Raw genomic sequence first — 25,483 nt, 5'->3', positions numbered from 1 at the left:
AATTGGAAGAGAAGATTGATTCCTACATTTGCATAGCAATTTACTCCAGTTGTGTTGCTGAATTTAAATGGACCAGAGAGTTGTGCCTCTGTATCATTTGATGTGACTGCAGTTCTCTTTGACAAGATACATTTGTTTCTTTGTCTTTTGATGGCTCTGCAGTTGTGTTTGGACTAGAGAGTTGTGTGCTTGTATTTAGTTGATGGAATAGCAGTTGTTTGTAGTTGTTTTGGTGATATGGCCGGTAGATCAGGTATAGGTTCTGTTTCTGTTAGTTTTCTTTTTAAAGGTTTTGTTTTTTTGAGGTACAAGGAACATATTTACCCTTTTTCTGCATCAAGGTTATGTTTTAGAATGACTCTGCAGTTTAGATACAGAGTTATTAGTTTTTATAATCGAGCTGTGTTGGAAATACATTTTTCTGATATATTAAGTTGTGCTGTTGCTTGTTGACACATAGGCCCTCATTATAACCCTGGCACCCTCATAATGAAGGGGGCCGGTACGGGACCGGCCACCTTCATTACGGGAGCACCGATTACGAGGTTCCCTTTGCGGGACCCGGATCAGACATCTGGTAAAATCAGACATCTTTTCCGGGTCCCGCGAGGGGAAGAGGGAGGTAATAACGTGCCACTTGTAATGTGCCCGTAATTACCTCCCTCCCCATTCCCATTGAGCCCTATTGGGGCTCAAATGGGAATGGGGAATGGTTCCTGCAAGGAGGAATTACCAGGTCCTCCCATGTCGGAATGTCCCGGTAAATCACAATTGCAGGAACCCGGTAATGGAGCCCGGTTTGGAGGCAGCACCATAGCTGCCTCCAAACTCATAATGAGGCCCACAGTGAGTGTCATACCATGCACTTCTACGTTGTCTGTGTAGCTGATATGCACTATGGCTTGCATTTCTTTTTTCAAAATTGTATCATTCAATTGGCTACAGCTTACTCGTGTTGCCATTAAGCACATGCATTTTATATTTTGTTGAGTTAATTGTTCAATGACATCAGGGGCAGATGTCTTTTGTCCATACAACTCATGGATTACTCTTTAGTAAGCAGACCCATTGTAATGCTTTTTAAAATGTTAGCATATTTTAGATCTGCAGATTGACCCATGTTTTGAGTTAGTTTTCTGTAGAGAAAATGTTGCCAGAAATGTACATTTCCAATGCTGCTGAGTGTTTTATGGCATTGTTTGTGTCCCAATGCTTTGAAAAAGGGTTGACCTTTTACAGGTGTTAACTGTAGGAGGTCTCTGAAAACAATAACATGTTCTCCTCCAAACAGTTCTTTATAGTTGATTTTTAGGACTTCTTGCATTCTCAGAAGAATTAAAGCCAGCATTCAGTTGCAAAACATGCTTACATCATCAACCAGGAGGAATTTCATTTGTTTCAGAATTCTGTGCACTTCAGAAGCAGCCTCTGCTGACAATTTGTATTATTCTAATTTGTTTTGGAGTTCTACTGGGAGGAGAAGTAGTCAGTGTAAAGTTGCACCTCCTATGTTGTAGGCAGGTAGACCTGCTGGGGCTGTTACAACAGCTGAAAGGTTGTTGTTTGTTAACTCTTGTAGAAATGTGCTGATTATTTTTAATAAGAATTTTGTGCCAGAGCCAGCTTCACCACTTACATACAGGAGCAGAGTTTTATAATTGTATTTATTTATTTGTTTATTTATTGGACATCTGTATGGCGCCTATACACAAGTGTTTCCAGGACCACAAGACAAGTTGTGGGTGGGGGGCATGGGAAAGAAGTAGAACAACAAACGTTTATATTGGCCTTGTGACAATCTTAACGTGCAAGTGCAAGACAATGTGGTAAGTGCAGGCGGAGGGGTTAGAGGGAGAAGTGCAGGAGTGGGTGTTCAAAGGCAGAGATGGGCAAGTGCTGGGGGGCCAAGGCAGCAAGTGCTGGGGAAAGAGATGGGTAGGGTAGGATGCGTGCAGTGGACGGGGGGACCTGGTTAGGGCTAGTCCAGGGAATGGAGCCCAATGGCAAGTGCTGACACAGTATGCTGGGGGACCTGCACAGGGGCCATCTGGCCCCTGTGTGTCTCTAAAGGGAGCAGGCCCCCGTTGCAGCAGCAGAGGGAAACTTTCATGGAAGGGAGAGAGGGAAGGAAGAGTAGAAAAGGAAAGTCTTGAGATGTTTCTGGAATGTAAGAAGATCCGGCTCAAGTCTGAGGGGGCAGGGAGACCGTTCCAGAGGGAGGAACCAGCCAAGGAAAGGGATTCATCTCTCACTCTCTGCTTCGAGAAATGTTTGGCCTGCAGTGAGTTGAAGTCAGAGAACCAAAGTACTCTGGCAAGGAGGTATTTAGGGGGGAAAGCTGGATGTAGAGAGGTCCCAGGCCCCAGACAGCCTTGTGGATGGCGCATAGGGTCTTGAATTTGATCCTTGCGGTCAACGAGAGCCAGTGGTGATATTTTAGGGCTAAAGGGATGTGGTCGCTGGGCTCAAGGCCAAGGATAAGTCTTGCAGTGCTATTCTGGATTAGTTGTAGGAGGTGAAAGGAGGAAAGAGGCAGATTGAGGAAGAGGCTGTTGCAGTAGTCCAGCCTAGAGAGAACCAGGACTCTGCAGATGTTGAGCATCTGGGGGAAGGTCAGGAAAGGTAGAATGCCCCTGAGGAGGTGGAGCTGAAAGTTGGACTTCTTGGCAAGGTCCATGATGTGTGGAGAGAAAGAGAGAGAGTCAAAGATGATACCAAGATTTTTTGCCTATCAAGTGGGCGAGGGGAGGGGACCCAAGGAAGCTGGATAGAGAGTGGGGGAGGACTGGGAGCAGGGGTCACAATGAGAAGGATCTCCTTCTTACTGACATTAAGGAAGAGATCATTGGCAGAGCACCATGTATGAATAGCAGTCAGGCAGTCAGGTATGAGGGAGGAGGGGAAGGAGGAAGAGGATGGCAGATTGAAGGAGAGCAGTGTGTCATCTGCATAACACTGGAAAAGAGGAGAGAAGGTGGAGATCAGTTGGGCCTGTCTGTGATGCCTAGGGTATCATTGAGACAGTTTATGAGGATGGAGTGGTTGACTCTGTCAACGGCAGAAGAAAGATTGAGGAGGATCACAATAGAGGGAGTGTTTGAGTTCAGGTTAGAGAGCATATCTAAACAGGTGTTCAAGAGAGCAGATTCTGTTACCGTTGATGCCCTGAAACCGGACTGGTGGTCATGGAGGCAGCCATCCATTTCAGTGTGTGGAGGATCAGTTGGGGGATGATCAGCTTCTCCATGAGTTTGCCCAAAAAAGGGGTGATAGAGATAGGGAGATAATTAGCAAGGCAAGAAGGGTCAGCAGACTGCCTTTTCAAGAGAGGGTGCACAAGAGAGTGCTTAAGGGGTTGTGGGAAGAGGCCAGTGTCAAAGGAGTGGTTGCAGAGGTCAGCCAAGGCTGGGGCGAGAGAGAAGGATGTTGTGCTCGATGGTTCTGGAGGAGCAGGGGGCACCTGTTAAGAGGAGACTTTCATAGAGTGGACCACTCTAGAGATCTCATCTGGTGCAATGGGAGAGAAGGAGGAGAGTATGGGGGGGCAGAAGGGAGCCAACAGAGGCAGGAGAAGGGGGTGGGGACTGGGGTGGGAACAGATACCAGAGAGGACAGGATGTCTAGAGTTTTGAAGGAGAGGTGGGCAGCCAGTGCAGTGCAGAGGGACCGGGAGGGAGGAAGAGACTGCAGTAGGATTGGCAAGTTCCTTGCAGATTTTAAAGATCTCAGTCATGTTATTGGTGGTGCCAAAGATTCAGGCTGGGATATGAGCCCTCTCTTGGAGCAGATTGTGAGACGATATTTCCTTTGGAGTAGGCGGCAGGCCAATTTGTCTGAGAATGAACTAGATGCCTGCCACTTCTGCTCTGCCACTTTGCACTTGTGTTTCAGAGCTGTCAAGTCGGAATAATACCAAGCATTGCATTTGGAGGCAGGATTCATGTGGATCCTCATGACAGGGTCATGGTTGTACAGGGTGTTGAGATAGAGAGATGTAGGTTAGCTAGAAAAGAGTCAGATGGAGAGTCCAAAGAAAAGGACGGAGAAGGGATGAAGGAAGAGGCAGATGCAGTGATCGACACACCCTTCATCGGTCGAATGACAGACAAGGAGACTGGCAGTGCATGTGGAGGCATCATCAGGGAACTGGGAGGTCAAGGTGGGAAGAGAGGAGGGAGTGGTCAGACCTGGAGAGAGGGGTAGTAAGAGGGTTGGAGAGTGGGATGTCTGTTGAGATGAGAGTATTCAAGTTTTGTCCTGCAGAGTGGGTTGGGCAAGGAGAAAGGATGGTGAGGGCAAGAGAGTCGCAGAGGTCGCGAAAGAGTACAGTAGTCACATCCCCCCGAGAGTCAAGATGAATGGTAAAGTCCCCAAGGAAGATTAGTTTGAGGGAGGAGGCAAGATGAGAGCAGGTCACGTCCTACCATTCTGAGAGGAGTAGGGAGGTTGTTCCAGGGGACCTGTAGATGGTAGCAAGAGTAAGAGAGAAGGTAGGTGAGACAGATAGACTGCAGACTAGGCTTTCAAAGAATGAGTAGGTTTGAGTGGGGATGATGGAGGCAGGATCCCACTCAGGTAAGATCAGATCCATTCCGGCGCCAGGCCGGGAGGGCCTGGGATTGGACAGGATCTTGTAGCCCGCAGGGAGAAGAGTGTCAAAAGCAGTGAAGGAGCTGACCTTGAACCACGTCTCAGTGAGAGCAAGGACATCATGGTCAAGATCTTCAAGAAGGAAACATATGTCAGAGGAGTGTTTGATAGCAGAGCGAGAGTTGAGGGTAGCTAAGTGAATCTGGTTTGCCCCTTTAAATGATTTGCGGGGGAACAGGGGTGGGGTGCTACCGCTGGGGTCACGGGTGTGAGGGAAAGAGGGGTGGCAAGAGAGGGGGAAGTTGAAGAGAGATGGAAGACACCTGTCAAGAAGGGGGAGGCTGGGCTGTGAGCCCTGGCCTATGATAGTGCCATTGTGATAGACATAAATGGTGCATTTGGAAGATGCTAAGTGAGCCAAGAGCACTTCCCATCTGGTGTCACCATTAATGGGTGAGGAAGAGAAAGGGGAGAAGACAGAAATCATATGGGGAGTCCATGAATCAGAGGAAGGAACTGCAAAGTGAATGTCGGTGATAGTCTGTCTGGAGGAAGCATTGATGTAGGTGTCTGCAAAGGGAAGACCGGGGTTGGAACTCAGGAGTGCCTTTTAAATGTGTTCCTTCTAGACTTTGTGAGAGAGGGAGGCTAGGTGATGGAGAAACAATTAGAATAGATAGGAGAGATGGAGAGCACCATCAGGGCAGAGGCAAGACGGGGGAATCAGGGCATAGCAGGGGAGGGGGTTAGAAGCACTATGCCACAGTAGAATGTCACAAGGTGGCCAATCAGACCAAATCAATGAGCACACTAGAAATGCCCAGATACAAAGCTCATTAACACATTGGAAAGCACACCAATTTCCAATTAGCCAGAAAGCACTAAAAAGCAGTACAAAATGGAAGATGCACAGATGGAAAGCACACCTACATTTGAATTAGCCAGAACACACTGAAAAGCAGTACAAAATGGAAGATTCACAGTTGGAAAATCACACCTAAATTTGAATTAGCCAGAAAGCACTAAAGAGCAGTACAAAATGGAAGATGCACAGTTGGAAAAGCACATCTACATTTTTATTAGCCAGAAAACACTAAAAAGCAGTGCAAAATGGAGGATGCACAGTGGTAAAGCACACCAGAGAATCGAACTAGAGCTTTAGATTTCTTTTTTTTTTCAGCAGGGCATTAATAAAACAGCAGAGAGAATCCAGTAAGTGGCACAGCACAATGCATATTAATATTGGTGCAGAGATTGGAGGTTATAGTTAGGGAGATGGGGAAAGGAGCAGGAAACAATCTATAGCAATCAGACTGTCAAAGGGAGGTTTATGGTCCAGACCAATGCGAATAATGGTGCTTCCCAGAGCAGTTACAAAGTCAAAATTTAGCTTGTGGTCAAAGCGTGCAGTGATCCCAGTCTGTGTGAATCATTTTAGAAATGTTGACAAGAGGCAAAGGGCCAAGGAGTTCCGGCAGGGAGAGGTGCTCCCTCCAGCTCCGGACAGGGCCAGACAAGGCAGCCCCAGATGCCTTAGGGGAAGGAATTGGGAGGGGGGCCGGCTTCTGCCTGCCACCTCCCACAATAGGCCCAGAAGAAATAATCCCAAGCCAATCAGGCACCGGGGGGCAAGACACAGTGCACCAGAAGGTGCTTGACTGTAGCAGATGAGGGGGGTAGCTATCTTGTAAAGGCCACAAGGATGCCATAAAAACAGGGCTCAGATGGCATAAAACGATTTTCAATGGGCTGTAATGTCTCAAGGGCACAAAGGAAGCAGTAAGGTGCTTCTAGAAGGTCTCTCCGACATCTGGAAAATAAATGAATGTTCTTTTTTGTAAAGTGAGCCGCAGCAGCATAGAAAAAGCCCAAAGTATTAGGTAAATGATGTAGATACCGGATTAGTAAAGAAAGCAGCATGCGGGCATCATGTGCGACAGCAGTGAAAGGTGATCTGCCGTTCCGAGGATTCACAAATAGTCTAATGTTTACAGCTACAAGTTTTAGTTTAATGTTCCATGTTCAATATCTTCAGAGACTTCAAAATAAATGGTGAGTTTTTCATTATTTAGCTGTGATTTGAGTAATGACGCGTCTTCTTCTGATTGTTTAGATCGATAGATGGTGTTTTCTACCTCAGTCATGGCTATTTCCACTTCATTTAGAATGAGGGGATCTCCAGGTGGTTCTTGGATTCCCGTAAGAGAAGATTGGCTGCCTTCAGGAGTGTCTTTGTCTAGTAGAGGTTCCATTTCTTCCTCTTGGGTGCATTCATTGTCCAAAATTTGTTTGTATTGTTTAAAATTCACATTTGTTATACTGCTTTAATTTGCCTTTAATGCAGCGCCAAATGAGTCAAGGTCACCTAATAATTCTTCCTCTTTTCTCCAAGGTTTGAATAGTGCAGTAGGGCCTATGCTGTGGAGGTTTAAATAACCTTATATGATTAAACAGGCTGGGCTTGGTAAGTTTTACTAGGCTTCCTTCACAAGTTGAGACTGAATATTTGCCAGTTGTCTCATCTGGCATAACATTGTTATTGTAGAAGTAGTTTTGGGCTATGCCAAACAGGCACATGTTTTCCAAAGCAGTGCTTCTGTTAGTTTAGTATGTGTCAATTAAATCATTTTTTTTATTTCCTGGTTGTTTGGATCATTTGTAGCTATTGTTTCTATCTCTTGGTAGGATGTTTGTACCACTTTTCATGATGAAGTTGGACCAAGGTTTAGCCAGACAATGTTTTCAGATTTCCCATGTAAGGGTGTACCTGTGAAACAGTCTGCAACTTCGTTCTATCTGCATTCTCTATGTGATAGCATTTTTATACAATAGCTGTACAATGTTTGTGACAGGGCTTTGTCAGATGATATGCCTTCCCAGAGGTCTTGTAGCTCTGTCTTTTCAGATTTGATGAGATAGGCTGTTACATATTTTTCAACTGTAGTGGAATTGTCTGCAATGTATTGTATGTCTGTATTTGCATTCTACAAGAGGGCAATAATCGCATTGTAACCATTGATGTACTTGGATGTTTTGTCTCTTTTAATGTTGCATGTGTTTTTAGGGGATTTCCCTTTTACACTGTTTCTAACAGACAACATCACTCTATTTACTTGTCCTTTGGTGTAAACTGGTCTAGGGAAGCCAAAACAATATTTGGTATGGTATTTACCTTTGTTCTTATATTGACATTGGAAGTATTTGCCACATTCATGTTTTTGGAAGTGTAAGATTTGTGTACGTAGGTCACTCTTTGTGGTTTCTGAATGGATGTCACAGGTAATGTATTTTCGAATAAATTGTAAAACAGTGGCATCACTGTCATGGCTGAATATCGGAATATCGTTTATCCACAAAAGCATGTGGATGTGTGGTGGTCCTTTGGATTGATATTCTTTTCTCTAAAAGAAGTGTTCTACTTCTCCAAGTGGAGGGGTAGTTTTACTGCAGATGAAGTGCAGCATGGCAATGACGAAATGGTGAAAGTATCTTGAAACATTGACAGGATCAAGCGGACAGAGTTCTCCTGGTGGTTTTATATCTATTCCCTCTTTCTTTTGGTTTGGAGCACATAACAAGTCATGCAAGTCTTCTTATGCATATCCTGCACAACTTAAAGTAACAAACCATGTGGGTGAACCTCTGTTCCTTAGCGTAAAATGTACATCAGCTTGATGTTAGAATCAGTATTCTTTTGTACCAGGCATTTTTAGCAATAGATTTGTGATATTTGACTGCACAACTTCATCTTTGTCTTTTATCTTTTGAAGCAGTTCTGTAGCTGACATGTTTAAGAGATGAGAGCCTGTTTTTAATGATTGTGCAAGTCCACAATATAGAGTTGCTAGTTCACTTTCAAACAGGATGTGGAAAATGTATTCTACACTTTGTCTGAATCTTGTGTGGATCTTTCATCATATCTTCGTCCTTTTCCTGTAGGAAAGAGTAGAGCATTCTTCTACACTTTTCTCCCATATGCTCATTGGGGATCCTGTGGCTTGACGCATTTGATATATTTCTAATACATCTTCTATGGTGTCTTTGGGATGTAGTTGGTGAAATATGTACTGCTCTAAAATGTTGACTGCAGTAACAGGATCCACACATTTCAATTGGCCAGTTTGTGGTAACTCCTCAATTATTTCGATGGTATCTATTTCGTTTTCCTCTATGTTTATATCTATGTAGTATTCATTGTTTTCTTTAAGCTATTTCAGGGCATGTCTAACTTTGTTTAAGTCGACGATTTGTTGGTAAATTTATTTGTCTTTTGTTGGTACACTACCTTTATAAATAAAGCTGAATGTACACCATTGAACACACTGCTTTGTATGGATTCCTCATATGTCTGGGGCAACATTGTAGTCTATGTTTGGATGCAAAAAATGTACTCCGTAGACACCCTCTTATACTGATGCTCACCCCGATTCACTACAGTAGTTACTAGAAGGTGGCAAAATGTGGAAACGTGTCTGGAGCAAAATGTTCGATGTGTTGGTTATTTCTTTAAAATGTATTACTAATGTATACAGTATGAAAGTGTTTATTAAAGCATTTTTAAAGGGAATTAACAAAATGAAAGTTTTGTTTATCATGCCACTCCAAATATCGGAAATTGCAAGGTTACAGTATACTTAAGTTCATTCATGAGAAGAGGGCAAAATCAATCAATCTTTCTTGGGCATTTTCTCAAATGTGCTGAAACCATTAGGTGACTGAAACATGCCACATAAATAACAAAAGTTGTTATTTATTAAGGTAGGAGGAGTTATTGGAAACAAGAGTGAATAAAGTTGTGGTATGTTTGGAGTGCTAAAATATGTTAACTATTTTATTTTACAAAGATTGTACTACTACAAGTACAGTTTGGCATATTATAAGCAACGGGGTAAGAATTGGAGTAGTGTAAAAAGGATGCATATTTAGTGTATTTTTGCAACACTAGGGCTAATATGGAACGGTATTAGCTGTGCAGCAATGTTTGACTTGATGCAAAAATGCATGATACATGCATTTTTTTTGCAATAGGGCAATTTTTGTCCTGGTGCTTTTAATATGGAAAGTGCACTTGTCATGGTGCAATGGATTTGCAAAGTGTTGCAGTGTGTTTAAGAAGGAAAACTGTGGCCTAGTGGCAATACCATGGAACTTTTCAGTTCCAGCAGACTATGTTGTAAGTATATGTTGTGTTGTAGAAGTATTTTTATACAGAGAAAAGTGTAGTATTGAGGTTTTCTTGTTTTTAGTAGGAATTTGTTGAAAGGTAAAATATGTATACCGACATTGACACGTGTCCCATATTTGTGTGTTTTAAAGTAAGGAACATGCATTTGCTAAATTGTGTAACCAAAGTGTTGTATTGGGGTGTACTATTATGGTACTACATGAATTGTGGTACCATTGGGTACAAAGCACTGTATATCTAGAGGTAAGGAAAGTTGATGTGTTTTAGTAATGCCTACAATCATTTGTATTCTAATATGAAATGTACATTGTGTAGGTACAGCAGTAGTATGAACATGTAAATATTTTATTTTTGTAAATGAAAGGAAATGTAGTTGGTAAACACTAGTATGGCTCTTTTAGATAAAAAAATAACAACAAGCCATATAGTCATCTGCCACTAAAACAATGCATAGAAAATATTCAAACAGTACAGCTAGTAAACTCACTGAACGAAGTTAGAGCAGTCAGCGGTACAAAAAGTAAGTTCCCTCTTTCCAAAAATAAAACTAAAAAAAGCTGTACAAATCAAACTATACCTAACAATGTGCCTAAAACTATATCTACCAATGTTAACATAGCCACAGTAAAATATTCCAAAAAGTCAATTTTACAAAAATAATTCCACAGTACAGTTCTTACCAATCTAATAAACAAAATCAAAGAGGTCACGTTCTATGCTTAAAAACTTCCCCAGAAAACTAATCCTTGAAGCTGTGATTGACAGTGCATTTAAACAAAAGAACACGTTCTTTGTATTGATTTTAAACAGAATGGACCCACTATCTAAATTAATCAATACACTACAAAAAATACTTCTAAACATGGGTAATGTCAATATAAATGCCTTTTCCAACTTCTGTGAAGGTGAATGGTTTCACCCAAGCAGCACAAACCCATATTTGAAGAGGCTTACAAACAAGAACAAATAAACCCAATTATTCCTGAAGACAATAATGGGCAAGTCTATGAAGTGGTAGCAGACATCAATATGACAAAATAAACTCTTATAGAAGAAACCTCCCCAAAAAACCTTCAACCAAATGTTCTTCTGTCCAAACAAGCTGTTCAGTATAGAAATAGACCTGCAGCACAATGTGTAACATACACCAACAATCGTTCAAATGTTTACAACAATTGCTCAATCACTGTGTGAAACTAAAAGACAAAAGCAGAATTAAAACTTTACAAACTATAGACTCCTGCTCAGTGCACATCCACACTGAACTGCAAGGACATTTATTAGCCTGCATTTCAGGAACTGATTACAAATATAAAATAAATAGTGAATAAAAATAAAAACACCAGGAGAACTCTGTTCTCTTGACCCTGTCAATGTTTCAAGATACTTTCACCATTCAGCAATGCTTGATTGCCATGTGGCACTTCATCTGCAATAAAACTACCCCGCCACTTAGAGAAGTACAACACCACTTCATTTGGGCAAAAGAATATCAATCCATATGAGCACCACACATCCACATGCTTTTGTGCATGAAGGATGCTCCAAAATGTGGCCATGAAAGTGATGCCACTGTTTTATAATTTATTCAAACATATATTACCTGTGACAGCCAATCAGAAACCATAAATAGTGGCATACCTTACACAAATCTTGCACATCAAAATATGCTGATGTTGATATAAAAACACAAGAAACTACTATACACAATGTTACTTTGGCTTTCTTGGACAAATTTCCACCATAGGACAAGGAAATAGCTTGATATCTTCTTTTAGACACAGTGTAAAAGGGAAATCCCCTTAAACACATACAACATTAAAAGAGATGAGGCATCCAAGTACATCAATGATTGCAATGCAATCATTGCCCTCTTGTGGAATGCAAATCTAGACATTGCAGATAAATTCCACTGCAGTTGCAAGATTTGTCACAGTCTATCTCACCAACGCTGAGAAGACAGAGCTAAAAGACCTTTGGGATGACATACCATCTGACAACTCCCTGTCACAAACATTGTACAGCTTTGGTATTAAAATGCTGTCACATAGAGAATGTTGGTCTTACAAAGCTGCAGAACGCTTAACAGGTACACCGTTATATGGGAAATCGGAAAACATTGTTTGGCTAAACGTTGGTCAAGCTTCTTCACGGAGAAGGGTACTAAAATCCTACCAAGAGATAGAAACAATATCCACAAATTATCCCAACAACCAGGACATTTTAAAAACAATTTAATTGACACACACTATACAAACAGAAGTACTGCTTTGGAAATATGTGCCTGTACGATATAGACCAAAACCACTCCTACAAAAACAATGTTATGCCAGATCAGACAACTGGCAAATATTCAATATCAACTTGTGAAGGAAGCCTAGAAAAACGTACCAAGCCCAGCCTAATTAATCATGGTTTAAACCTCCACAACATAGGAAACTGTATTAAATGGCCCTACTGCAAAAATTCAGTTCGTGGAGAAAAGAAGAAGAAATATTAGGTGACCATGACTCATTTTAGACTAGATTGAAGGCAAATGAAAGCGTTATAACAAATATACATTTTAAACAATACAGACATATGTTGGACAAATAACACCAACAAGGGGATGACATTGAAACTCTACTAGATTAAGATACTCCTGAAGGCAGTCAACCATCTCTTACAGGAAACCAAGAACCACCTGGAGAACCACTTATTCAAAATGAAGCAGAAATAGCCATGACTCAGCTAGAAAACAACATCAGTCAATCTAAAAGAAGATTTGTAAGTGCTCAAATCACAGCTAAATGATGAACAACTCACCATTTTGCTACAAATCACTGACAAAATTGAACATGGACTTAAACATGAAACTAAAACTTGTAGCTGTAAACATTGTAAACCTCTGCTCTTGTATGTAAGTGGGGAAGCTGGTTCTGGCAAGACCTTCTCAATTGAAATAATCAGGATATTTCTACAAGACTTAACAAATAACAATCTTTCACCTGTTGTAACTGTCCCCTCATGTCTAGCTGCCTACAACATAGGAGGTGTTACTTTACACTGACCCCTTCTCCTCCTAGTTGAACACCAAAACAAATAAGAATACTACAAATTGTCAGCAGAAGCTGTGTCAGGGGCTCACAGGTCATTGGCTCAAGTGTTAAGCATCATGTAGTGAAAAGCCAAGTAGCACATGTATATGGGTACAAGAAAAGGAGGAGAAGCTTGTATTTTAAAACCATGCTTTGTATTATATGCAGGAGAAAGGCTAGATTTGGACACAAAGCACTCTGGGGTGACAAAGGGACCAAGGGACTACATTTCCCAGGAGGCTCGCGTGGCCATGAGCCTCTGGGAATCATCAGGACGCCGACCAAGCATCCGTGCATGCGCGCAATGCTGAGGACAATGCCCATGCTTCCGCTCATGCACGCACCACACCCGAAGATCCTCGCTTGTGCTCATGGACACCAGAGAGACAAGACGCGTATCCTGAGGGCTCCTGCAGGCTGCGATCCGCGGGGCCATTCCCCGCCTACCAATCCTGCAGGCCCCGCGCAACACAACAGGTAAATTGATTTAACATCCTAGCCGCAGTTTAGAACGTGGTCATCTACGGAAGGGAGATTGTTTTCGGGGCCCTTTAGAACGAACGCTTGTCGCTCGAGCAGACACCAAAGGAGTACAATCAAGGGTGTATGGAGCGCTGAGACGCTCATTGTTGTGTATCGACTATTGAGGGGTTTTGGGGCATAGAACCCACACAGCAACGCATGGAGAGTGGTGGGTGTCAGACCACCAGCACTGTTACTAGCCCGCATCCACATGTAGTAGACTCAGGAAGTGCAATGGGAACATTGTATGGTGACGCTTTGTCACACGTGCTTTTGCTTTCTTGTATCGCATTCGTCATTTCACTACGAGCTGATAACCAAAGCCTGTAGCAAAATCTACCGCTACTGCAGCACAATACAAAGTTAAGTTCACTAATCTTGTTTGTATTGCATGTGTGGTTGGGCTTCTTAAACAGCCACTGTGACCTAATGTCTAAATCTGGTTTTAGAGCACATGTTTGAGTGATGTAAACTCTAAAGTATTCAATGCAATAGGGGCTTGCTGAAGGCTATGTGTTAATGCTTTTCTAATGAACCAATTAGAGAATTAATGTTACCTAAGGACCAGTTTTAGGTGGTAAGCCAAGTCTATGTAAGAGTGTGTGGTTGGAGACACATGACTACAGGCACCCAGGAGGGAGCCAGAAGACATGCCTTTCTCATAAACCCCAACCCATCCAATACCACTCCCTAACCCTCAACCCGGTTACCCTAAATCCCCCTACCCATCCAATCCAGCGGACCCTCACCCGCTTTCCCCGGCAGGTTACAGTGGCCTGTGGAAGAAATTGTCCGGGCACCAAGACCCAACGGGGCGGCAGGTGTACTTGCTACCTCCGCACAAGGCCAGGAACTTGACAAGCTCCTACTGAAGTAGGCAGAATTCTGCAACAAATGGTTGTCCTCCTACTCGATGAATTAAGCATGGATTCCAACCTCATTCTGGCTTTAATTCATCTCAGAATGCAAGAAGTAAAACAAAATGACTAAGGAGAACTGTTTGGAGGAAAACATGATATTGGTTTTGGAGATCTGCTATAGTTATCACCAGTTAAAGGTCAACACAGTTTCAAAACATTAGGACACGCAAAGTGTTGTTATACACTCTTTAGCATTGGGGATGTAAATCTCTGGCAACATTTGTGCTACAGAGAACTAACTAAAAACATGTGCCAGACTGACGATCTAACCTATGCTAACATTTTAAAAAGCACCAGAACCGGTCTGCTTACTAAAGATGCACAATTCATCTTAACAACTAGAGTAATCCATGAGCTTTATGGACAAAAAACATCTGACCCTGATGTGATGGAACAATTATCTTATCTCAGCAAAATCTGAAATGTATGTGCTTAATGCCAACACTTGTAAGCTTTAGCGAATTCAACGATACAATGTTGAAAAAAGAAATGAAACCCACAGTGCATATCACCTCCACAGACAAACTAGAAACACACGGCATTACACTCCCTATGTATAATCAAGCAACAGCACACCTAAATAGCTTAGACAAGTATATCTTCAAGAGAGCAGGATTAGAAAAACTATTATCCCTGTGTCTAAACTGCAGAGTAATTATAAAAGATACCCTTGATGTATAACAAGTTTTAGTGGATGGAGAAACTAGTAGAGTTACTGGCTTCCAAAACATATCCACATGACAACAACATTCAGTTTGTCAATATCCACTTTGAAAAATGTGCAGAAGTTAAGAGAATAGGCTGCTCAATGGCATGTTTCCTTCTTTTCAAAGACATGTATGTATGCAGAGAACAATCTTCTCTGTCTCTTGCATATGCTGTCACTATTCACAAGTCACAAGGTCTGCCTCTAGACCACATACTGATCACATTGGCAGTGACGTCATCAAAGAAGGTATGAGTTACATAGCACTTTCAAATCTCCATACACTCAATGGTTTATTCCTATTAACGTTGATGCAAACAAACTCAACTTTGCATTCCTCTCATCCTAGAATACAACAGGCTACGTACACTGTACACCCCATCTAGATATGTACTATGTATATCAAAAAACAAAACCTTTCGAAAGAAAACTAATAAAAACAGAAGCTATTCCAGATCTACCTGCAATACTACTAAGAAAACAAAGGACAACTGCTGGTCCATCAAATTATACAGGCACAAAACTCTCTAATACAAAAACAACTGCACATCCATCAAAAGACACAGAGACAAATATCCCTTGTTGAAAACCAGATGCAGGCCCATCAAAGGATAAAGAGGCACAACTCTCTCGTCAATTTAAATTCAGCAACACAACTGAAGTAAATTGCTATGCAAATGAAGCTATCAATCTTCTCTTCCAATTGCCACCAATTGTTCACAAAATGTACTCATATGGACCAGTTGTGTTTTCAAATGCTGGTCCTTCATACACATGCCATGATTAATCCTGACCGCTCCTGAAGTGTATCAGGTTTAAGGCAAGCATTGGACAACAGTGAAGGAATTGTAAAATTCAAAATAAACACACAGGAAGATCCACAAGAATTACTAATGTACTTACTACAAGCACTAGAAACCAAAAACATCAATATACTTGAAATCTTCCAGATTTCATATATGTGGAAACATAAAACTAAACGGTATCTGCCCAATAGGCCATAGACCCATAAATGCTTTCTTTTTTTATTAATACTTTTAAATTATTTTCACAGTTATTCTTCCAAAAAAATATTCTCATTCAACTCTCACCATTAAAAATGATTCTTCATTAGTTTCATGGTTGGTTTTTTAATACAATGTTCTTGTTCAACCATTGCCAACACGTGTTTAGACGTGTTACACACTGGTCTTCATCAGGGCTTGTGTATTACCTAACAATTATACATCAGTTCAGAAATACAAACCAATTTGTTTTCAATTATAACAACCAGAAAACCAGCCATAGATGTGTAACATGGTAGGGGAGAGAGAGAAAAAATTATTAACAAAAAAATCAAAATTATGCCCATATGCAAATATAAATCGGTGTTATTTGTGCAAACATACCAATATTCAAATTGAACTTTCACGATTACTATTCCAAAAAAGCAACCCACTTTAGCATGCTCATGCTTATTGTGGTGATCCTCCATTGTTTTAAATAGTAAAGTGCAGCCCAGTGTCTACCACTAAAACTGTAAGTGAATTCTAGAAAGAAATGTTACACTGTGTATACAACGTGCATCTTCCCTTAACCTGTGTTTGGTAAAGCTACTAAATTTAGTGGAAAAACACACAATGTTCAAAAATAATTACAGTTGAACCTTCCACTCTGCTGTATGGCCAATCAAAACATAAACCCATAAGTGCTTAGCATTCTAATTCCTTTGAAAACATTCTGACAAAGATAATCAAATCATATGGGGGCTAACCTCTTCACTATCCTATCAGCACTTAACAACACATTAATCTTTTACCCTTATCTAAAGGATATCCATCGAGAATATTGATACTTCACAAACTAATCTTCCACATACAGTTTAAACTCATGTTACCTATTCAAAAAATATACGTTAAAATTAACTAAGTTTGCATACTTGGCCATGTTCCAATAATAAACAATGTCTTATTGCGATCAATTCAAGTGTCTGTATAAGGTGAACCCTGAACATTATCGATATATTATGCACCAAGTGATACCACCAACAACAACCATTCCTGGTCTTTCAATCCATATTGTTACCTAATTGCTCAGTGTCTCTCATCAGCAATAGTTTTCCAAAGTGGTGAATTACACACAAAAACTCCTGCAAGCGGGTTGGTTCCCAGCAAATAGTAACCAGAAAATAATGACCACCAAAAAAACTACTACCCAACCTCCTTATCCGCCAATATATATTTCTGTCTTAAGCATCCTACAAATTCTTCAAGGGATAAACAAAGTCATCCTGTCTGTTGACAGGCATAATAAATGGCTCTCACTCACAAAAAATGTGCACCAACCAAATTAGTAGGCTGCAAGTTAAAATGTGTTAACCACTGCATCTACTGTAAAACATGATTATAATTCAGGTTGCTGCCCAATTATTCACTAGTCTTGCAAGACACTCTCAAGTCTCAAAATACCTATATCGGGCGTTTGTTAACCTCTGCCCTTCCTCTGTAGTCCTCCAGTGACATTCCGTATTGTTGAACAAGAGTATAGTATTAAAAAATCAACCATAGAACTAATGAAGAATACTTTTTAATGGCAATGGGTTGACTGAGAATATTGTATTGGAAGAATAACTATGAAAATAATGATACATTATTCATAAAAAGAAAAGAGAATGTTCATGGATGTATGGTGTATTGGACAGATACTGTTTAGTTTACTTTTTCTACGATAGGCTTATTTTCTGGGCCTGAAGCTGTTATTTTGATCCCAGGCTGCCCATATACACCAAACTTGAATTGTATCAGCCCCATTTTTTATAAAAATAATTGCAAGAAGTGGTCAGCGCAGAGGAGGATTAGCCCTATTTTCTTGATTTGATTTAACATGAAACACACATGCACTCTCTCCACCATGTTGCACAGGAGCACATCCCTACTGAACGATTTGTGTATGTATCCATACCAAATTCTGAAAGCATTCAATTTCACCAGCTTCTGAAAAATGCAAATCATGACATTGTATGCTCTTTTTGCAATTCAGAAAATCCTCCAGCATACAAGTAAATTCACATGGCCAACTTGTCATATTAATGATTCTAATGATTCTAAGTACAAATGAGTTAGTTCCAAAAATAACTATAGGCTCAGTAGCTTTAGGCGCCAAGTATTTATTGGCAAAGAAAACCTTCACAACAGTTGACATAATCGATCAGACTGATGCCACAACCGTGTCAGGTCACTATACTGCATATGTCAAAAAAGAAGTGGTTTGTTTGAATGTAAACCCACTTCAGATACTCCAAAACTAAGGTTACCAGCAAATATAATAAATAACCACTAATATTCTTGCAACCCAAATGTAATCACTAATGTACACTACAATATCCAGTTCGAATATGGCAACAGAAACATATTATTCATTACAGCAAACTTCAAACATGCCATCAGACTTATACTTACATAATACATCCATAGTACTACAGCAGTACCTTTAAAATCCAATAGAGTTAGAATGTGCAACAGGTATCTAGCTACTTTAAACATTGCCTTCATTACTACATACTCCAAACATAGCATTACACTTATACTTATATAATACATTTATAGTACAACAATAGTACTTTTTTAAATCCAATACAGATAGAATACGCCAACGAGTATCTAACTACTATAAACACACTCTTCGTTACAATACACTTCAAACATGCTATCACAAAACTATATTAATGCCACAAACTGTATCTTTACAGAGTAGGGCTTTCTCAATCCACCTTGAACTTTTTTTCTCCAGTGACCCAATGATTACTACATGTTACTACAACAGCAATGTACCACACACAAATGTTGTACCAAACATAGTACATACAATGTACTATTTATAGGGATGGAAAAGTAAATCTATATGTAGAACTGTATGTAATTACATGTTTCAAAGTAAGTTGTTTAACAAATTACACTTTTTTCTTTACAGAGAAACAACTACAGATTGCAGCCTTGTTACCATATTCAAGTAATTCTCTACACCCAGTATCAATTACTCTCAGCATATTACAGTACTCATAATTACTAAGGACACATTCTTATTCATTTCACCAGTGTCTACAATTCTACAATTACAGTCTTCTTACAATATTGAAGTAAGCATCCATCCTCACTATCAATTTCTATCAAGATACTACTGTAGCCCCAAACACTAAGGACAAACTGTTGGAGCCATACACAGTGTCGACAATTCTGGTAGAATTATACATACCATATACACTTGAATAATATTCTTCCACCATATTACAAATACTGTACACTCACTCTGGAGTAGCTATAATTACTTTTCACATATTACTGTGGTTGTGGCACTGTCCAGATTGATGTTCCCTAGAGTAGCTATAATTACTATACATATATTACTATGGCCATGGCCAGTGTCCAGATTGATACTACCCCTATAGTACCAATAATTACTATACACATATTACTATGGCCATGGCCAGTGTCCAGATTCTGGTCAAGAATCTGGACACTGGCCATCCCCACAACAATAGAATACAAACATATCATAAGTACATACAATACACCTTCAAATAACATGACTCACCCCATTTGATTTTACTATTGTCTGCCACAACTATATAACTATGCTAGCCATTGCCAAAAGTATATAACAATGTACCAAAAATATACACATTTATCACCGTCACAACTTTACTCTTCAACCATATTATAACCTCATCACACATACACAAGTATACATTTTTGCTATTGTGTAACCACTTCAGCAACTACTAACAACTATATTTGTATTCCAAATGCACACATATTACTAACAGTCACTATGAAAACACAGCACCCCTCCCAATCCCAATGGTGTCCGTGTGTGTGGTCACATGTCCGCCCATGTCCGCCCATGCCCGCTGATTGGAATATGGCCAGAGACAGTAAAATTGTCTGCAGACTCTGCCTGACCTGCATAGCTTTTTTCACATATGAAAGCTGCTCCATCTTAACTTTTTTCCAATCCCCCACCCTTGTCAGACACTCTTTCGGCAACAAAATAATCCCAGATGTATTTTCCAGAGTTTTTTCTCACCATACTCTCCACGGACCAAGGCTTTGGTCCGAGGATCCAATATGGCGACTGTTTCAAAACATTTAATGCAGCTCACATTTTTCAACAAACAATCAGTGTGCATGTTTGATGTCCGCAGACACCATATCACACCCCCTCAGTCTGAGGTGTCTGTGGACACCAAACCAGAAAATGAGTCCGCAGACCAGACGCCAAGATCACTATTTTTAACCTACCTTCGGGCCATTTTTTAAACAACTACTGTATGAATTTACACCACATTTGCCAAAGCACACTTTCAAGAGGAACCCACCACTCCTCTCATAAATTGTGTGCAAATCCATGCAGCAGTTTGGACTGTAGGCATGAGCAAATATTTTCCATTGTGTCTATGAAGGTTACAGAAGTTTTGGCACCCCTTTATAACTTTGCCCCCCTTCATGAAACCACACCAAACATTAACCCAAGAACTCATATACCATAGAAAGCTGGATGAAGGGCGACTGGATGTGTCTGAATGGTTCAAAAACAGAATTTATGACATTTGGATCTACAAAAGCCTTATCCAATCTAGGCCCAGTTTATTCGTCATTCGATATCAAGGACTCCAACATTGTGGTCTCAAGTAAAGTGAAAACACTTGGCATATACCTGCAATCCTCACTAGGAGCAGTTGCACAGGTCTCATACCTTAAAAAGAACTGCCAATACTACCAGAGATTATTACGCCGCATTAGGCCATATCTCAACGCCAAAAATAGCGCCACCATTGCTAGAGCCACGATCTTGTCCCAACTGGATTATGGGAATGCGTTGATGCTTGGTTCAAGTAACTCCTGCATTAAACAATGCCAGATAATCCAGAACAACGCTGTTAGATCTATCACCGGGAAATCCAAGCGCGAGCACATCACCCACGACCGAATAGGCCTCCACTGGCTCGCCATAGAGGAGCGTATTAAATTCAAATCTCTGACACTTGTCCACCGCTGTCTATTCGGTACGGCCCCATCATAAAAAGGAATTTCACTGGTATGAACCAAGCCGTTGCCTAAGATCAGCCAAAAAAGGGCTACTTAAAGTTAGCCATACCAGAGTCAAAGCTCCTGGACTCAGGAGAGATTTTCCCACCAAAGCCATTGCACTCTGGAACGAGCTTCCAGATGACCTCAGACTGGAAAGCAGTTACTCCCTATTTAGGAAGCAGCTGAAAACATTACTTTTCTGGTAATTCGTTAATTATTCAGCTTGGACTCCCTTGAGTCCTCCTCTTTTCTTTATTATGTAGTCCTGTGACCTCTTTTTTTCGTGTTCTTGTCGCGCCCTGATGCTTGCGAGCTTTGGCGCGTTATAAATACATAAATAAAATAAATAAATAAAATAAAAATAAAGAAACCACCACCGGTGAGTGAAGCGCAGTGAGAGCCCAGTGTGAATTACAACGTGGCAGTCCGAACGAGTAAGACTGGAGATGCATCGGGTGAAATAGACAAATGAAATTACAAGGATGCATAGTGGCAGAATGGGCACTTGTATGATTAAACATTCTCAAATGACTGTGTAAAGAAAGTAAGTGTCTGCAAAGAGGGGAGCTGTGAACAGACACAAAAAGTGAGCACAATAGAGATCCAAAAAAGGGGGAGCTGTGTGAGAAATTAAGTGGGAGTAAAATCCCCCAAACTGATAGAAAGGTTTTGGCAACAAACAAAGTGTGTTGGAAAAGCATTGAGGTATCCACCAGGCGTCAGATTGACCCAGGCTGGTCGCAGAGAGCCCAGAATAAGCAAAGATTGTTGGAAAAGCATTGGGTGGCCACCAGGCGGGAGATTGATCCAAACTGCCCATAGAGACCCCAGAATAAGTATCAGGGTGGTGAGCAGGTGGGAGATTAATCCAGGCTGGCTGTAGAGACTCCATAATAAGCAAAGAGTGTTAGAAAAGCATTGGAGTGGCCACCAACTGGGAGATTGATCCAGGTTGGCTGCCAAGACGTCAGTATAAGGAAAAGAGAGTATAAGGCACCAGGTTACGTTGACTGTAATGGGTGAACGTGCGGTCTGACAACTGCGGGAGCCCAATTAAAAGCAAGGAGCTGCATGATAGTGTGAACTAGAGAGCTTCTTGGTTCACGGAAAGGAGACCCGGAGAAGACTAAAAGATTTACCAGAAAAAGGTACAGTGAATCTTTTGCTAAGTTATAATCCTCAGTGCATTCAACTTGGGGAAGGCAACTTCAGAAAGACCCCATTGTCACATTAACTTTACCTTGAACAGTACTGTGTCGGGCAAATCAAATCCACCCTATTATTCTGAAGAAGTGAGGACAAGCATAGGTTTTGACACAGACAGTTTTTTGTTTGGACTGACAGACTTAGATGTCCCTTAGGTTTTTTTTCCGTTAGGGAACATTCCCATGTTGGAGTTAGGGCATCATGATCATTGAGAATAAAGGTCTTCAAACTATGTTTCACTTGTCTGTTTCATCTCTTGATAACATGCCTGTCTCACAATATTTTCATCGGTATATGGAAACTCCCACTCTGTATTCTATAAATGAATTTGTTTTTAAAGGCACTGCATTTTGCTTTCTGCATATGGATGTGGGAATAATGAAAAACTGATAGAGGAACTCTTGCCAATTGCCACAATTTCCAATAATTTAATATGAAAGAGCCTGAGACAAGTTCCGTGGTACAAACATACCGGACATGGAACTCAGACAGGTATCCAAGACAAAGGAAATGCATTAACTGTTCTAGGACGGATTGGATACTAAACCAGGCAAATGTGACATGTACACTACCCAGAGCTGCCCACATTGAGAATCTCCTACTTCATGCGATGCACTGGGACATATACTTAATTGCTTGTTACCCCCAGCAGTGATCCAACACCACTAAATCTACCCACATGCCATTGTACAATACACATTGGATGTGTAAAGGACACCCCTTTAGATTAGTACTATATTTACTGAAGAAACAAAGGAAGACTAAGCAAAAGAAGATGTAGCTTTATAGTCGAAACATGTTGCTCTAGGTCAACAGGACCTCAAAAACGTATGGAGAAATCATTTGTGAACTCATTTGGGAGCTTGTGATCCTATTGTGAAGATACATAGACTACACTTTCAAAACATTGATTTTTTTAATGACAAAGATCCATGTATATGTTGTGCAGTATGCAGTCTGAGATGTGAATTAGATAAAGGAAATAATTGTTTAGCATCATATTTTGCAATCCATAGATATTTTGAAAAGTTACATTTCATAGATGATAGAAAACATGTTCATCAACTCAACTGAGAAGGGGACTGTGGCTTGCAGATATGTGGATGATTGGTAGTCTGTCATGGAGAAGCAAAGAGGATGTGGGATCACGAGCATGTGCCTTGATAGGTCGGTGTATACCAGTGTGAAGAATGATTTTTTTATTTGTAGGAGCTATTATGTTTCCCATGAATATGCAGCAGTAACTTACACATACATCTTGGCTGCACCAAAATATTCCAGTATTACCATGAAAGAACATACTTCTATTGGCTTTGGCAGTAAAAGAAAACATTTCACAGTATGAAAGCACATCCAGACAGCCTGTTCCATTATGTCGGCCAATATGGTCAAGTACATACATTCACCATATTGGCTTTGCTGTTGATGCTAGTTTATAATGCAATACCACAGTGTGCAAGCATGCTGAGACTGGCTGCACCAAAGCAGCCTGTATAACTCTCAAAGGACACTCAACATGTTTGCTTTACACTTGATGTCTGTACAAAATGGCATGCTGCAGTTAAAAAATATTTTCACGCTGGCTGTACAGGAATAGGCCAGTCTAGCCACTTAATAACACTCATCATGTTTGCTTTATCCCTGATGCCCAATAAATCTTGCCATGCCACAGTAAGAAAATATATCCATGCTGGTTGCACATATGGAGATCATTCTAGCCACGTAATAACATTTAGCATGTTTGCTTTACTCTTGATGCCTAGTATAAAATTTCATTTCACAATAAGAAAACATGTCCAGACTTGCTGCGACACTGTAGGGCAGCATGGCCAAATAAGAATGCTCACCATCTTGGCTTTACCATAAATGTCAGTAATATTGGCATGTGTCAGTAAGAACCTGTATCTAAAATGGCTGCACCAACATAGTCCAATCTAGCCATGAATGCCACTTACCTTGTTTCTTTCCACTTTGGTGCACAGCAGAAAGTGCCATGGCACAGTAAGAAAATACATCCAGATTGGCTGCACTAATGCATTCCAGTCCAGTCACTAAATGACATTCATTGTGTTTGTTTTATCATTGTTGCCAGTAAAGGACATGTTATGCCACAGTATGAAAACATTTCCAGAATGCCTGCAACAAATATAACTTCTGCAACACACACAAGCACACACATTCATACAGCATTCATACGCCCCTGGACAACATGCACTGTCTTATTCATACACACACCAATACACATACACTCTGTTATTCACACGCTCACCCAAACAACTTATACTCATTGTTTCACGCTCACACTTAGTGAAACAAACCTTTGTATGAATACATACATGCATACACACATAAATACATTTTATTCCCTTACCTGCTTCCTCTGTCCAAGTTGTGCTCCACCCCAATCTCCCACGACAGCCCTCTGGCACCTGCACAGCGCAAACAGCAGCTAGGAAGCTGGATGAGCTTCCTGGTTCCTGCACATATGTAATGAAGATGGAGTGGCTTGAGCACAATGCCTGCAGTCATCTGAATGTGTGTGCAGACACAAGAGCACCTCCTACACAATTCAGCCATACAATACTTCAGCCTGCATTCCAAAAGACTATGCAGACTAGGAAAGCAAAATATCCCTGGACTTGTGTGGCCACTTGGGCATGCCCACTGCAGTACTGAAAACTGTCAAAGGGAAACCACATTCCCCTTTGACAGTTAAAGCCAGCCAAGAAGCATTCCCTCGGCTTCTTGCTGCAGCTGCAGAAGTGCTCTGCATTTTTCCTGAGTTGACTTGGCAACTCCATAAGGAGTGGCTAGTTGGCACCATTAGGAACAAGATGGCCAACAGTGGAACAAAGCAGAAACCTCCTTGAGGGATCCGCATACTTTCTGTAGTCACACCTAGGACTGGTGGCTAACACATACCCAGACCTATCATGAATCGGTCAGTGCTCACCAATTAGACAATAATGTGACATTCAGTGTGTGTGTGGCTGTATAGCTGTGTAATCTCAGTAGCCAGCATGTCAAAACCAGACATGATTATATTTATATTTTAATAACTGTCACCAGGTTGACAAGGTTACACAATTATGATTTTTGTAACAGACAAGAAGACTGTTAAAAATACATCTCTGTCTGTTCCAACTTTGTGTTGCAGTAGCCGTGTTCCGGATGCACATGTGAACCTGCCCTGCTGCCATTGCAGGACAGTA

This window comes from Ambystoma mexicanum, chromosome 4p (assembly GCF_040938575.1).
Source record: "Ambystoma mexicanum isolate Mex_15411 chromosome 4p, UKY_AmexF1_1, whole genome shotgun sequence".
Classification (NCBI taxonomy): Eukaryota; Metazoa; Chordata; class Amphibia; order Caudata; family Ambystomatidae; genus Ambystoma; species Ambystoma mexicanum.
This window is presented reverse-complemented; position numbering follows the sequence as displayed.